Source organism: Mustela erminea, chromosome 11 (genome assembly GCF_009829155.1).
Source record: "Mustela erminea isolate mMusErm1 chromosome 11, mMusErm1.Pri, whole genome shotgun sequence".
NCBI classification, from domain to species: domain Eukaryota; kingdom Metazoa; phylum Chordata; class Mammalia; order Carnivora; family Mustelidae; genus Mustela; species Mustela erminea.
In genome coordinates, this window is record NC_045624.1 from 68927267 (window position 1) to 68942055 (window position 14789).

A 14789-nucleotide genomic window follows, 5' to 3' on the forward strand; every position below is an offset into this window, starting at 1 on the left:
GCCAGTTGAATTTTAAATGCAAGAGCAATTATATTATTATGCATATTGTACTAAAACATTTTATCAGAAAAAGAATTATCAATGAAACCAAGTTTCAGAAACATTTTTGAAATCAACCTTTCTAGAGTGCTGGTATCTCCTGCTATTTCCAACCCAGCTGTTCCCTTCATTGACAATAACTATTATAATCCTGATCCCAAACCTATGTGTTCATGCATTTATTCAGCAAACATTTACATAACAGTTAGACTGTTGCTAGAGTGCACTGATGAGATGATGAGAGTGCAGATCAGGCAAAAGGAACAGAAAAGACAGGTTTAAAATATATTTGAGTAGAATGTATAGAATATAGAAACTGATTGGAATAAAACAAGAAAAGGAAGTTTGAGATTTTCAAAGAGGACATAATCATAATTCTCATACAAGAGTAAATTGGACACCTGTCAAATATTTTCGTTCATTCATTCATTAATGAGGAAGTCATTAATGTTACAATTGATTCAAATGAGATGTAAAGAATCACACATATATACAGATTAAGTATGCTAAAATTAATTTGCAAGTAGTTGCAAAATTGGCTTATGGGAGGTAGAGAGAAGTCTGTTGCATTAATCCCATATAAAATCCACCTGCATGACCTTGGACAGCAATCATTTGCATAGCTATCAGTTATCTATACCTTATAAGAATTATAAAAGAGCTCAAAGGCAACGAGAAGTAAAGAGAACCTATAGAATCAGATACCAGTAATGGTGTGCTTAGATAACTGTTCAATTTTCCATTGAAGACATCCAGTAATCCTTTTGGTCCATTTCAAAAGACAAAAGATACGGAGTTTAATGTTTACAAAATGTTCGAGTTTATGTTTGTTTTGTTTTGTTTTGTTTTTCAGAGACTTAAAGACAAGTGCTCTCCATATTTGGCATTTGGTAATTGGTGTTACTTTTTCAGGGAAGAGTGATAACAAGGCACTCAGAGTCTTGAGAAGTTTTATTGAGCTGAATCTACCAGAAGGAACACAGTAAAACATTATTAAGAAAATGGGCTCTCAAGTTAGACTGTCAAAGTTCACATTCTGACTTCATTACTAAGTAGCTAATGACTTTGGGCAAGTTATTTGCTTTCTCTGTAACTCAGTTTCTTCATTGCTAAAGTGAGAATAACAAGACTTAATTTATAGGACTGTTGAGAGGATTTCATTAGATAGTAAATGTCTTGTACCCAACATATGGTAATCACTCAGTAAATGCTATCTATGAGTAAGTATCCTGAGAGAATGGCTACTTATATCACTAGTCTTCTTATAAAGAAAGAAAATTTGGGGGCACCTGGGTGGCTCAGTGGGTTAAAGCCTCTGCCTTCGGCTCAGGTCATGATCCCAGAGTCCTGGGATAGAGCCCGCATTGGGCTCTCTGCTCAACAGGGAGTCTGCTTCCCCCTCTCTCTCTGCCTGCCTCTCTGCCTACTTGTGATCTGTCTGTCAAATAAATAAGTAAAATCTTAAAAAAAAAAAAAAGAGTACATTTGGATGGAAGCTCAAATAAATTCACAAGCCTTTCCCTGATTACAGCATGTTCCAGTTCCCTGAAATTTCCATTCGCACATATCCTAGCACTTTCAGAGCCAACCACATAAGATGCAGTTAAGAGCATTATCATGAGAGCTGGAAGGAACAACCACTGCCCCACTGCCTCCATGGAAGTCTCATCCCATTGTCACTTATGCTCTCTTGGCATCTTACATCCCATGGCACTCTGTCACAGCAGTGAGTATGTTCCAGATAAATCCAAACTCTGACACTGTGGCTCTAACAAGATTGCTTGGTATCTTCCTCACAGCAAGATTTATCAATCAAATAAGTTACTTTTAATCAGGTAAAAATTTCCAAAATTACATAAACCCTACATGTCAACCAGGGAAAAAACCATTTAAAACAAAAGTAAGATATATTAGTAGGAAATGTTGAATGACAGCTTGGATAAATCGTATTGCTAAAAAAATAAAGATAAAAGAGCACTGAACAAAGCAGTTTTATCCATGTACCCCTGCCACTTAAACAAGGAATCTGCAATTCCTTTTTTTTTTTTTTTAAATTTATTTTTCAGAGGGAGAGGCAGAAAGAGCACAAACAGGGGGAGCGGCAGGCAGAGGGGGAAGCAGACTCTCTGCTAAACAGGGAGCCTGACACTGGGCTGTATCAGAGGACCTGGGATCCTGACCTGAGCCCAAGGCAGATGCTTAATTGCCTAAACCACTGAGGTGTCCCTGCAATTCCTTTTACAAATGCAATGAAACCTTCAATAATTGCAGCTATGTTAACAAAAAACGCTTAAGAAAAAATACTGGGAGAATATACATCAAATTAACTGAAATTGAGCCAGGATTATGAGTTGATGGCTTTTTCTCTTTTTTTTATATTTTACTCTGTTCTCTGAATTTCATATAATGAATCACTTCAATGATTAATTAAAAATAAAGGAAACCAAATCCCGCAAACCCCTCCAGGATGCCCTTTCGAAGCCTCAGATAGAAAAAAAGGGAGAAATATAGACATATAAGGTAATATAAATTGTCTTAATTGTATAATTTTTTTAACTAACCACCATACTGCTATGTCAATAACAAACATTTCCCTAAATTGTTAATACAGAAAATACCGCTCCTGTATAGGGAATACTCTTGAAGAGTTATGGAGCACCTGGCAAAGAAAAGTAGCCAACTTTATGATAGAAAGTTCTGTATTCCCCTGGTAAATGCACAGTTGTTATTCCAGCTTTAGCAAAAGCAAGTGAGCACTTCTATTAAAGTTACCAAGTTACTTACTCCCCCAGTTTCCATGGTAATGACTTTTTTTTTTTTTTTTTGAGTGGGGGGGTGTATGGTTTATGCGTAAGAATCACAAAATTAAGAATGGAATTTTTTCCAGAAATTACACAGCACAAGACTGAGAGGTGGGTGGTCTGTGTTTGAATGGGCCTTAAAATAGATCAGCACTTCTGGTCCCTTTGTAGGGATCATAATATAATGTTCCTCAGTCAAACTGAAAGAAAATGTGGAAATGAGAAGAAACAATCGATAAGGGATTTAACTTCAAAAACAGGAAAAATACTGCTTACCACAGCATGCTAGTGGCCTGGAGGTGGAAAGCTGGGAAAATGATTCTCTGTTTTTTCTGCCCGCCCCTAGAATGGAATGCATGGGTTACACACAGAAAATCCCTTTTTCTATGGTAGTAGCAACTTTCCCCAGGGCAACAGGAAGCAGGAAGGGGAAAAGTTTCGGCAGATCCAAGGTGGAGTTAAATAGGTGAATTTTTTGGTAAACAATCAGACTTCACCAGGCTCCAACTCTGTCACCAAGTACACTGGCTTGCTTTTTTCCCCCTTACCCTATCAAAGCTCACTCTTAACAATCTGGATAAATGTCCTCAAAATGTGAATACTTAATCATAGGTCATTATGTTAGATATTTACTCACAATAGGGAATATGTGTGTAACCTCAACTAATGATGCTCTATGGATGGCAGTTATGACATAAGGACTGGTTAGAGAGAAAAGAATCCTTTGGTGGACCCTAAATTATACCCTGTACCTGCCTTCTTATAAAGCCATAAAAATTTAGGTCTATCCAGAAAGATTTTTCACATTTCTCCTATTTTTAACTGTAGTAAAAAACACATAAAATGTATCATCTTAACTTTTTTTAAGGGTACAGTGCAGTAGGGTTAAGTATATTCACACTGTTGGGCAATGCATCTTCAGAACTTTTTTATGTTACAAAACAGATTCTGTACCCATTACAAAACAACTCCCCATCTCTCCCTGCCCCACCCCTTGGCAACCACTATTCTAGTATTTTATGAATTTGATTACTTTATGTATTTCATATGAGTGGAAGCATACAGTATTCATCTTTTTGTGACTGGCTAGTTTCATTTAGCATAATCTCTTACAGTTTCATCCATGTTGTAGAATGTGACATGATTTCCTTCCTTTTTAGGGCTGAGTCATATCCCACTGTTATGTTTTTACCCCCTCTTGGCTATCGTGAATAATGCTACTATGAATGTGGACAAATACCTCTGCAAGATCCCACTTTCAGTTCTTTTAGATATGTGCCCCAAGTGGGATTGCTGGATCATATGTTAACTGTATTTTTAATATTCCGATACTGTTTTCTATAGCAAACGCAACACTTTGCATTTCCACCAATAGTGCACAAGGGCCCCAACATTCTTGTCAACACTTATTATCTTCTGTTCTTTTTTTTTAAATAGTAGCCATCCCAGTAAGTGTGAAATAATAATATCTCACGGTGGTTTTGAAGGTTTATATTTTTGATACTACTTTTTTTAATTTATAAATGTAGCCTGTAACTTCACTGAAATGTAATATAAACCTGCAAATATGACAATACTTGGCAAATAGTGATATGCAGGGATTTAAAAGTTTAGTGATCTCCCCATACCCGCAAGAAATTGGTGGATAATTTGAAAGTTGAATTTGAAGCTATGAATCCCCCAATTATTTAAGTCCTGAAAGTATACACAAACTTCTGGCTTCCATGTTCTGTTATTATTTCTCTATGCTAAAGTATGTATTTATCTTACATGGATATTGCTGTCACCAAATTTTTACAAAGAACATACATAAAGCCATGTGTTTTTCCACATGTTCACACAAAAAGGAGTCTTTACAATAAGTTGCTTAAATGAAAATGAAGAAAAAATGATTTTTGATTAATAATAAGCATCAGAAAACGCAACTTTTTGATACAGCTTTAAGAAAATGTAAAAGCACATAAATCTGAGCTGACAAAAGGATGTCTGTCAAAATAACACAAATTTTGGAGTCATTTAATCTTTCACAAATATGTAATTTTCAATTTAAAAGATGGTACCCTGATGGCCCGTGTATAATGCTTGATTAAAATTACATAACAAAGTGCAGTAGATCACCAAAATTCAGTCACAATTGATTCATTTATATGTACTAAAGTATAATTTTACAAATTCCTTCAGATGATGTCGACACACACTGAAGTTTGGGAACCTTTCCACTAGATAATTCTTTGGTGATTGTCACCTCAGTATGACACTGAAGGGACATGGACATTGTACCCAACTTTTCAAATTTCGCCTATTTTTTTTTCATAGCAAATAAAAATGTTAATACTTTGTTATTTTTCTGAGGTCTTGAAAACACCTCCCTATGTCACTTCCATGTTTAGGGTCACCTTCTGTCTCTTACTCCTCAGGTGTTTTTAATAGGGTGGGTCCCCAAAATTAAATAAGGTGAAGTGCTAATGTTATAATATTTAAATAAAATAATCTTTGTACATATAATTTCATATAATTTATGGGAAAATCTGAGAGATGTGGGTTGTTAGCCAAATTATAATGGAGTCAACGAAAGCTCTGTATTCGCCATGGTAGACCTTAGACGAGATCTCATGTTATAATGCTGGTAATGTATTATTTCTTCTGCATAATAAATGTTATTGTTAAATGAATAGTTAACATTGATTCTTTTGTTACACATTCCTAACAAAATTATAGTTCTTTCTAGGTGTGCTGACAGGACTAATTTCCAATCTCAGTTTTTAGAATTTTCTTCTTCTTTTATACAATAATACTCTGAAAAAGTTCTAAGCAGTGTAAGGAGGAAGAAACTTTTAGCGGTAACATTCTATTTCACACTGATTCTCATGAGTCATCTCAATAATATGTTGTTTTGAAGATCATCAGCTGGCAGGAAAAAGCAGAAAAGAAATAATGCATGAAGTTTTAAACTTGCATAGTACACCCGGAAATCTCTATGCAACTGGTACTTATAAGGCAATTTATGCTTTTAGATTTTTCCATACCTTAAATTTACTGCTCAAAAATGTGATACTTCCCTATGTAGCCCCAGGGATGGTATAACATTTGTCTAGCAAACTGAAGGAAAACAAAAGAAATATATTTATTTCTAAATGTTCCCTTTTAATCATATACATTTGTTGTAGAAAATTTGAGAGATACAATCTAAAAGCAAAAAGAGCATCACTCAAAATTCCACCTTCCAGAATAACAACAATAAATATTTTCATTGTCATATGAAAAATATATTTACATGAATGGATATATATGTAGTTCAGAAAAGAGCTACAAAAAAACTTCTCTGAAGTATTGAAATGAATTTTGCAAATGTCTATTAATACCTTGCATTTTTATAGTAGTATAATAAAGATGCCCATGTCCAAGAACCTTGGCAGAAGTACGAATTCCAAATATACCCATGAAAAGGTTGAATTTTCAATTAGACCAATGCATAGTTAGTTTCAGCTAACCTGTTCATTCTGATTTTATCCATTCATATATTTCCTATGTGAAGTGGGGAAAAATTGCCACCACCACACTGAGATGACAGTAAAGTCACCTTAAAAAATAGGAGTTATACAAGAAAAGGAACAAATCTAACAGCATGGGAGACAGAGGAGGGTGTTATTGTCATACAGATAATCCGAGGATTTCTTGAAAATATACAGTAGATAGTGGGATGAGTGCTAGAAACCTCAGAGGAATGCAAAGCACTGAGCCAGCAGGGTTGGTGATGTGAGCTTGCCACATGCCAGTTCATTAAAGAATTGTGCAATGGTTGGGACAAACCCAACTTCAACCATATTTAACTCACCAGCTAAATCCCATTAGATGAGGTAAATAAGGTGGAAATTCTGACTTAGCGGAAATGAAGATCCACTGTGAGCCTCTGGGCTAAAATAAGGTAAAAGTAAACCTGACCTTCAAATGGGCATGAATGAACATGAAGAAAACCCCAAGGATAGGTAGCTTTAGGTTAAAATGAGCTGGACCACAGTGATCCTTTCTTTATCTCACCATCTCAAGTAGCTCAGTAGGTTGTCTGTTTATCTATGGGCCCTTCAGAAAAATTGCCTTTTATCCCCTGGCAAAAAGCATTCCTTAAGCTTTCCCCTATCACACTTACGGAACCTAAAGTCACTTCTTCTTTGGGGGAGGGAGGCAATTCTCAACAGGATAGAAAGCTTGAAATGGCCAAAGCTTGAAAATGAACCAAACCTTCATTTAGAATGATCTAAATACTTCATTTTAGAAATTAAATTTACATTTAGAAATGTAAATAGGGGCGCCTGGGTGGCTCAGTGGGTTGAGCCGCTGCCTTCGGCTCGTGTCATGATCTCGGGGTCCTGGGATCGAGCCCCGCATCGGGCTCTCTGCTCAGCAGGGAGCCTGCTTCCTCCTCTCTCTCTGCCTGCCCCTCTGCCTGCTTGTCATCTCTCTCTGTCAAATCAATAAATAAAATCTTTAAAAAAAAATGTAAATACAAAACAATGAGTTGTAAGTCATTTTGAAGAAAATGAATAACAAAAGAGATACCAAAGTCAATACACAAATATGGAGAAAAAAGATGATCTTCTAAAAATTTATAATTCATATCTGCAAATAGATTTGAAAGGTGATTGTACCCAAAAAAATAAAGCTATCAGAATAAGAGGATTTTTTGAAATTAAAAGCATGGCACTATAATATAGGAGGAGGAGAAGAAGGAGGAGGAGGAGGAGGAGGAGAAAGAGAAGAGGAAGAAAAAGAGGAAGAAGAAGAAAGAGGAAAGGAAACTCCACTGTAGGACTGAAGGGTAATAAAATATTTGTAGAACAACCTAATGACTGAAAGATAAAGTAGGAAGAAATTCACCTTTTAGGCGTTAAGCAAAGACATGGAAAATATGAGAAAAAATAGTTAAGAAAATATGTAGTGATATTTGTCATTCCTTCTAGCTACTCAGCAATTCTGAACATCTTTCCAATATTGGAGGAATTCCCCCACTTATGAACATCACCAGGATAGAAGCCACTTTCTTTCTCACTCTCCTTTGATGAGTTAAAAATAAATATTACAAACTCCAGGGCAACCCTTACTAAATTATTTTTTTAAGAAGCATAATTAATATGCTAAAAGATAAGTGGAATCACAAAATGCGCTGAAAGAAAACAGGGGAAAAATGGAGGAAAAGGGGATAAAAAAGTTCAATGAATAGAAAACAGTTATAAACAAAGTAAATATTCATCAAACTATATCAATAATCACTTTAAATGTGAATAGCCTAAATACACCACTTAAAAGACAAAGATTTCAGAGTGGGTAAAAAATCCAAATAAGCCACTTTAAATATAAAGATATAGATTAAAAGTAAAGGAAAGGGAAGAGATATACTCCATAACATTAATAAAAAAAGAAAGCTAGAGTGGTTATATTAATTGCAGAAAAAAGCACAATCCAGAAAAGAAAATTATTAGAGATAAAGACACATATTACATAATGATAAAGATATCAATTTTCCAAGAAAACCTAACATTTGATGTATGTGTACCTAACAACAAGCTTTCAAAATACATGAGGCAAAACTGATAGAACCATTAGGAGAAATATATAAATCCACTATTACATGTGGAAATCTCAACACCTGTCTGTTGGTAATGCATAGATCAACAAGGCAGAAAATCAATAAGAATATAATTGACCAGAACAGTACTATCAATCAACTTGATTTAATTGACATTTGTAGAATACTTTATACAATAGGAGCTAGCTGAATACACATTCTTCTCAAGTCCACCGGAAGCATTCATGAAGGTAGACTACATTCTGGAACATAAAAGCCACCTTTAAAATTTCAAAAGAATAGGGGTACCTGAGTGGCTCAGTGGGTTAAGCCTCTGCCTTGGGCTCAGGGTCCTGGGATCAAGCCCTGCATCGGGTTCTCTGCTCAGCAGGGAGCCTGCTCCCCCCAGCACTCTGCCTGCTTCTCTGCCTACTTGTGATATCTATCAAATAAATAAAATCTTTTTTAAAAATTTAAAAGAATAAAAATCATGCAAAGTATTGTCTTAGGTCACAATGGAATTAAAATAGATCAATAAAATTCTAGATATGAAAAAGTCCCAAATATTTGGGGATTAAACAACATACATCTATATGATACATGGCTCACTAAAGAAGCCTCAAAAGAATATTAAAATTGTGAACTAAAGGAAAATGGAAATTCAACTTATCGAAATTTGTGGAATGCAGGAAAAACAATGCTTAGCAGCAAAGTTTTCTACATTAGAAAAGAGAAAATTCTACAATCAATAATTCAGCTTAGGAAACCAGAGAAAGGAGAGCAATTTATACCTAAAACAAGCAGAAGAAAAGGAATAATAAAAATTGAAGCAGAAATTGATATTGAAAAGAGGAAAACAGTAGGAAAAATTAGCAAAACTGAAAGATGTGATTTTAAAAATGATTAGTAAAAACAATAATGCTGTGGCCAGGCTAACCAAGAAGAATGAGAAGACACAAATTATTAACATCAGATATGAAAGAGGGGTCATCAGGGGACAGGGGGATGGGGTAACTGGGTTATAGACATTGGGGAGGGTATGTGTTATAATAAGTGCTGAGTGTTTTGTTTGTTCTTTTATTATTTATTTATTTGACAGTCATAGAGGCAGAGAGGTAAGCAGAGAGAGAGAGGAGAAAGCAGGCTCCCCACCAAGCAAAGATCCCGATGTGGGACGCGATCCTAGGACCCTGAGATCATGACCTGAGCTGAAGGCAGAGGTTTACCCCACTGAGCACCCAGGTGCCCCTGAGCACTGAGTGTTATGTAAGACTGATGAATCACAGACCTGTACACTTGAAACAAATAATACATTATATATTAATTTAAAAAAATAAATAAAAGAGGGGTCATTATTACAGATCCTATGAACATTAAAAAGAGAAGTAGGGAATACTATGAACAACTCCATGCCCACAAATTTGATAATTCAGATGAAATGGACCAATTCCTTAGAAGACACAATTTGCCAAAACTTACACAAGAACAAACAATACTTATGTCTATTAGAGAAATTCAATGAACAATTAATAACTTAGCATCCCAAACAGAATGTACCAGGCCCAGATGGGTCCACTGGTGAATTATACCAAACATTTAGAGAGAGATCATACCAATTCTCTACATTCGCTTTCAGAGGATAGAAGTAGAGAGAATAACTACTAACTCATTTTATGTTAGCATTACTCTAACATCAAAACCAGACAAAGACATTACAAGAAAAGAAACTACAGATAAATTTCTTTCATGGACATAGATGCAAAAAAAATTCAACAAAATCTATAAAAAGAATTATACACCATGACCAAGTGAGATTTATCCCAATTATGCAAGGCTGGTTTAACATTCAAAAATCAATTTATGTGGGGTCTCTGGATAGCTCAGTTGGTTAAGCATCCAACTTTTTATTTCAGCTCAGGTCATAATCTCAGGGTTATGAGATCAAGCCCTGAGTTGAGCTCTATGCTCCATGAGGAGTCTGGTTGAGATTCTCTTTCTTCCTCTCCCTCTGCCCCTCTTCCTGTTTGCTCTCCCTCTCTCTCTTTCTCTTAAAATAAATAAAATCTTTAAAAATATCAGTTAGTGCAACCTATTATGTCAACAATTTAAGAAAGAAAAGTCACATGATGACCATATCAATCAATGCAGAAAAGGTGTTTTATAAAATCCACATGCATTCATGACAAAAACTTTCAGCAAGCTGGGATTAAAAGGGTCCTTTCTCAACTTGATAAAGAATACCTACAAAAATCCTACAGTTAACATTGTGCTTAATGGTGAGAAACTTGAAACTTTTCTGTTAAGATCAGGCACAAGGCAAGGAACTTTTTTAGAACTTTTTAAGCACTGTACTGGAACTCCTGGTTAATGCAATAAGACATGAAAAGGAAACACAATTATATATATGGATTTTTAAGGAAGAAATAAAAATTGTTCTTGTTAGCAAATGCCATGGTCATATATATGGAAAATTAGAAAGAACTGACAGAAGGACCATTGCCACTAACAAGTAATTATGGCAAGGTTTTAAGATACAAGGTTAATGTACAAAAGGTAATAGCTTTCTTTTTACTGGCAATGAACAAGTGGTATTCTGCTATTCATACTTTGAAAACAAAGTGGTTATATAAGATTTGGACATATTTAAGAAAATACCAGCATAAAGATACACTTCAAAGTGTTATGGTTAAGATCATGTGAGTTTTAAGGTGACAGAATTATTTTAAGTGCAGGGCATGAAGGACATGTAAGAGTTATCAGGACTCTTAACACAGGGAAGATAAGGAACATCACAAGCAAGCGCAGTCACAACAGTTTGAGTTTAATCCTCAGCTATGTGTTGGAACGTTGAGAAGATATTTCCTTTGTGAAGTTATTCAGCTTGAGTTGATGAGGTTAGACAAAATTTATTTGAGCAATAGATGCTTTCTGAAGACATTTTTTACTTCATGTCTCCCACTAGGGGTCTGCTGTTATGGCCCCCCACCAAGAAAACCTAAATATGCTAGAAGAGAAATGTCAAACTTTCCCCATAAGTGCTAGGTTTCCTCTTTATAGAAAAGAAAATGGAGCAACCTTAGAAGCAGGTAAATGTAAAATGTAAAATATAAAATGTAAACACTCAACTATGTAAAAAATGTATAGTGTAAAAACTCAACTGGGGAGGTCAAAAAGAAAGAGTTCATGACAGGGAAAACCAAATGAACCATTGAAGGTTTACCCCACTTGCTGCTGCAAAGGGGTGTTAAAAGGGAATATCTTTGATGCGATCAAAGCAGCAATAGTGACTCCAGACCTGGAAAGTTAAGTGTCAGAAGAGTGCATAGAGGAGGCCAGATCAGATTGGTCCTTGTTGGATCACTGAGGATGGCTTTGGAGCTATCACCAGCAGCTGTAGCTCTCAATTCTACTGAGTTGGATTCTCTGGTTGACTATAGGGTGAGGCAAGTAAGAAACTGCCCCAGAAGATCAGATTCAAAGACCCAAGAATTTCCAGGGCAATAAGAAAAGAATGAAAAATGCTTTGAGAACTTTGTAGGAAATGAAGAAGTACTGACAGTAGGAGATTTGGAGAAAGGAGAAAGCAATAAAATGAATTGTACTTAAATAATTTCTTGATACAAATGTGGAGAAATATGTTCAAAACAAGGTATGGAGCATTGCTCTGATTTAAAGCCCATTCTCAGTTCAGTCCTGGGTACAAACAGTAGAAGGTACAGAAGAGGGAAAAATGTAAATGCTTTAACAATGCATGATAGATCACATGAACAGATCACACTACAAATTTTTTTTTAAAGATTTTATTTATTATTTATTTATTTGTCAGAGAGGGAGAGAGAGAGAGCACAAGCAGGCAGAGGCAGAGAGAGAAGCAGGCTCCCTGCCGAGCAAGGAGCCCAATGCGGAGCTCCATCCCAGGACCCCGGGATCACGACCTGAGCCGAAGGCGGCGGCTTAACTGACTGAGCCACCCAGGCGTCTCCACATTACAAATTTTTGAATTTTTCAAAAACAAGAATGAGTCAAATGAAATTTCTGCACAATAAAACTATGTACAAAGTTAGGTATTATCCCCCAAATATGTTGAAAACGTGGCAGCAGAATTAACATCTTTTTTTTAAAAAAATTTTCCAGTGTTCCACAATTCATTGTTTATGCACCACACCCAGTGCTCCACGCAATACGTGTCCTCCTTTTTAACCACCACCAGGCTCACCCAACCCCCCACACCTCTCCCCTCTAAACCCTGTTTGTTTCTCAGAGTCCACAGTCTCTCATAGTTCATCTTCCCCTCTGATTTCCCCAATTCACTTTTTCTTTCCTTCTTCTAACGTCCTCCATGTTATTCCTTATGCTCCACAAGTAAGTGAAACCATATGATAATTGACTTTCTCTGCCTGACTTATTTCACTCAGCATAATCTCCTCCAGTCCAGTCCATGTTGATAGAAAAGTTGGGTATTCATCCTTTCTGATGGAGGCATGATACTCCATTGTATATATGGACCATATCTTCTTTATCCATTTGTCTGCTGAAGGGCATCTTGACTCTTTCCACAGTTTGGCGATTGTGGTCATTGCTGCGATGAACATTTGGGTACATATGGCCCTTCTTTTCACTACGTCTGTATCTTTGGGCTAAATACCCAGTAATGCAATTGCAGGGTCATAGGGTAGCTCAATTTTTAATTTTTTGAGGAATCCCCACACTGTTCTCCAAAGTGGCTGCACCAACTTGCATTCCCACCAACAGTGTAAGAGGGTTTCCTTTCTCTACATCTTCTCCAACATATGTTGTTTCATGTCTTGTTAATCTTTGCCACAGAATTAACATTTTAATAGAGGACTACTTGTAATTGAGGTGAATTTGATAGATTTGGGACTCAGAAGATCTGGTTTTGAATTAACTACTGCCATACAGGCAGAGGTCAAACCAAACTGTTTTCTCTCTCTCTCTCTCTCTTTTTGTTCTTGATTCTCTTTCCTCACCTTTCTATTCTTAATACATGGAAATCAGAAACAGATCTGGACTGTACTATGTGTCAGGACCTGAGTGGTCTACTCTAACTTCATCTGTTATTTTCTTTCTCCTTAGAAGCAGATGCCTGAGTTTTAGCTGGGTGTGAAACATGGGAAATGAAATTTTTCTTTTCTATCTTTCTACACTTCCACCCCAACACATAACTAAGTTCCAACCAATGAAGTATTAGTAAAAGTGTGTGTGATTTATAGCTTAAAGTGAGCTGACTCAGCAGAGGGAAGGGCCCCTTCTGTTTTTCTGCCTTTCCACTTCTTCTGGCCAGTAGCTACCTAAGACTGGGAGACAGTGGAGCAGTGGCTGAAGTCTAGGTCTCTACTGATAATACAGAGACACTTAGCAACCTTAGGTTCTTTCTTTCTTCCTTTTTCTTCCTTTATCTTCCTTTCCATCATTCCCTTCCTTCCCTTCCTTCTTTCTCTCTCCCTTTCTTTCTTGTGTTATTTATTTGAGAGAGAGGGAACAAGAGGAGGGGAGAGGGAGAGAGAAGCTTTTTAGCAGACTTCTTGCTGAGCTCAGAGCCCGACTCCATCTCAGGACCCTGAGATCATGACCTTAGCCGAAACTGTCCAAGACTTGTATGGTTAACCAACTGCACTGCCCAGGGGCCTCGAACCCCTGGACTCTTTCTTTTTGATCTTTTATTTAAGAGAGAAATAACCTCTCTCTTGTTTTAGCTACTGTTACTTTGGAGTTTTCTTTTATCTGCACCTAAAACTAATACTGACTGATGCATACCACACATTTAGGCTTAAGAACATCATTTTGCTTGGTTAAAATTTAAGGAGTGTGGAGCATAGTGTGTGTATGTGTCTAACTGTAATACAGGCGTACCTTGGACATATTTTGTATCTCCAGACCACTACAATAAAGCAAGTCAAATAATGTTTCCGTTCCCCAGCGCATATAAAGGTTATGTTTATATTATACTATAGTCTGTTAAGTGTGTGATAACATTATGACTTAAAAAAATGTACAAGGTACATACCTCAATGTAAAAACTCCATATTGCTAAAATGGCGGCGGAGGAGTAAGAGACCTAAATTGTGTCTGATCCCAGGAATTCAGCTAGACAGCTATCAGACCATTCTGAATACCTACAAACTCAACTAGAACACAAAGAAAAGTACAGCAGCAGCTCTATGAACAGAAAAGCGACCACTTTCAGGAAGGTAGGAGGTGCGGAGAAGTGAATCTGAGGCCACGTATGGGAAGACAGACGGCAGGGAGGGTTGGGGAGGGAGCCTCCCTGAGCCACTTACCGGCAAGTGAGAGGAGCGAGCAGGGGAGCACAAAAGCGGAACTTTTAGAAGTCGGCTCCGGTGAGGGATGTCGCTCTGGAGGATAAG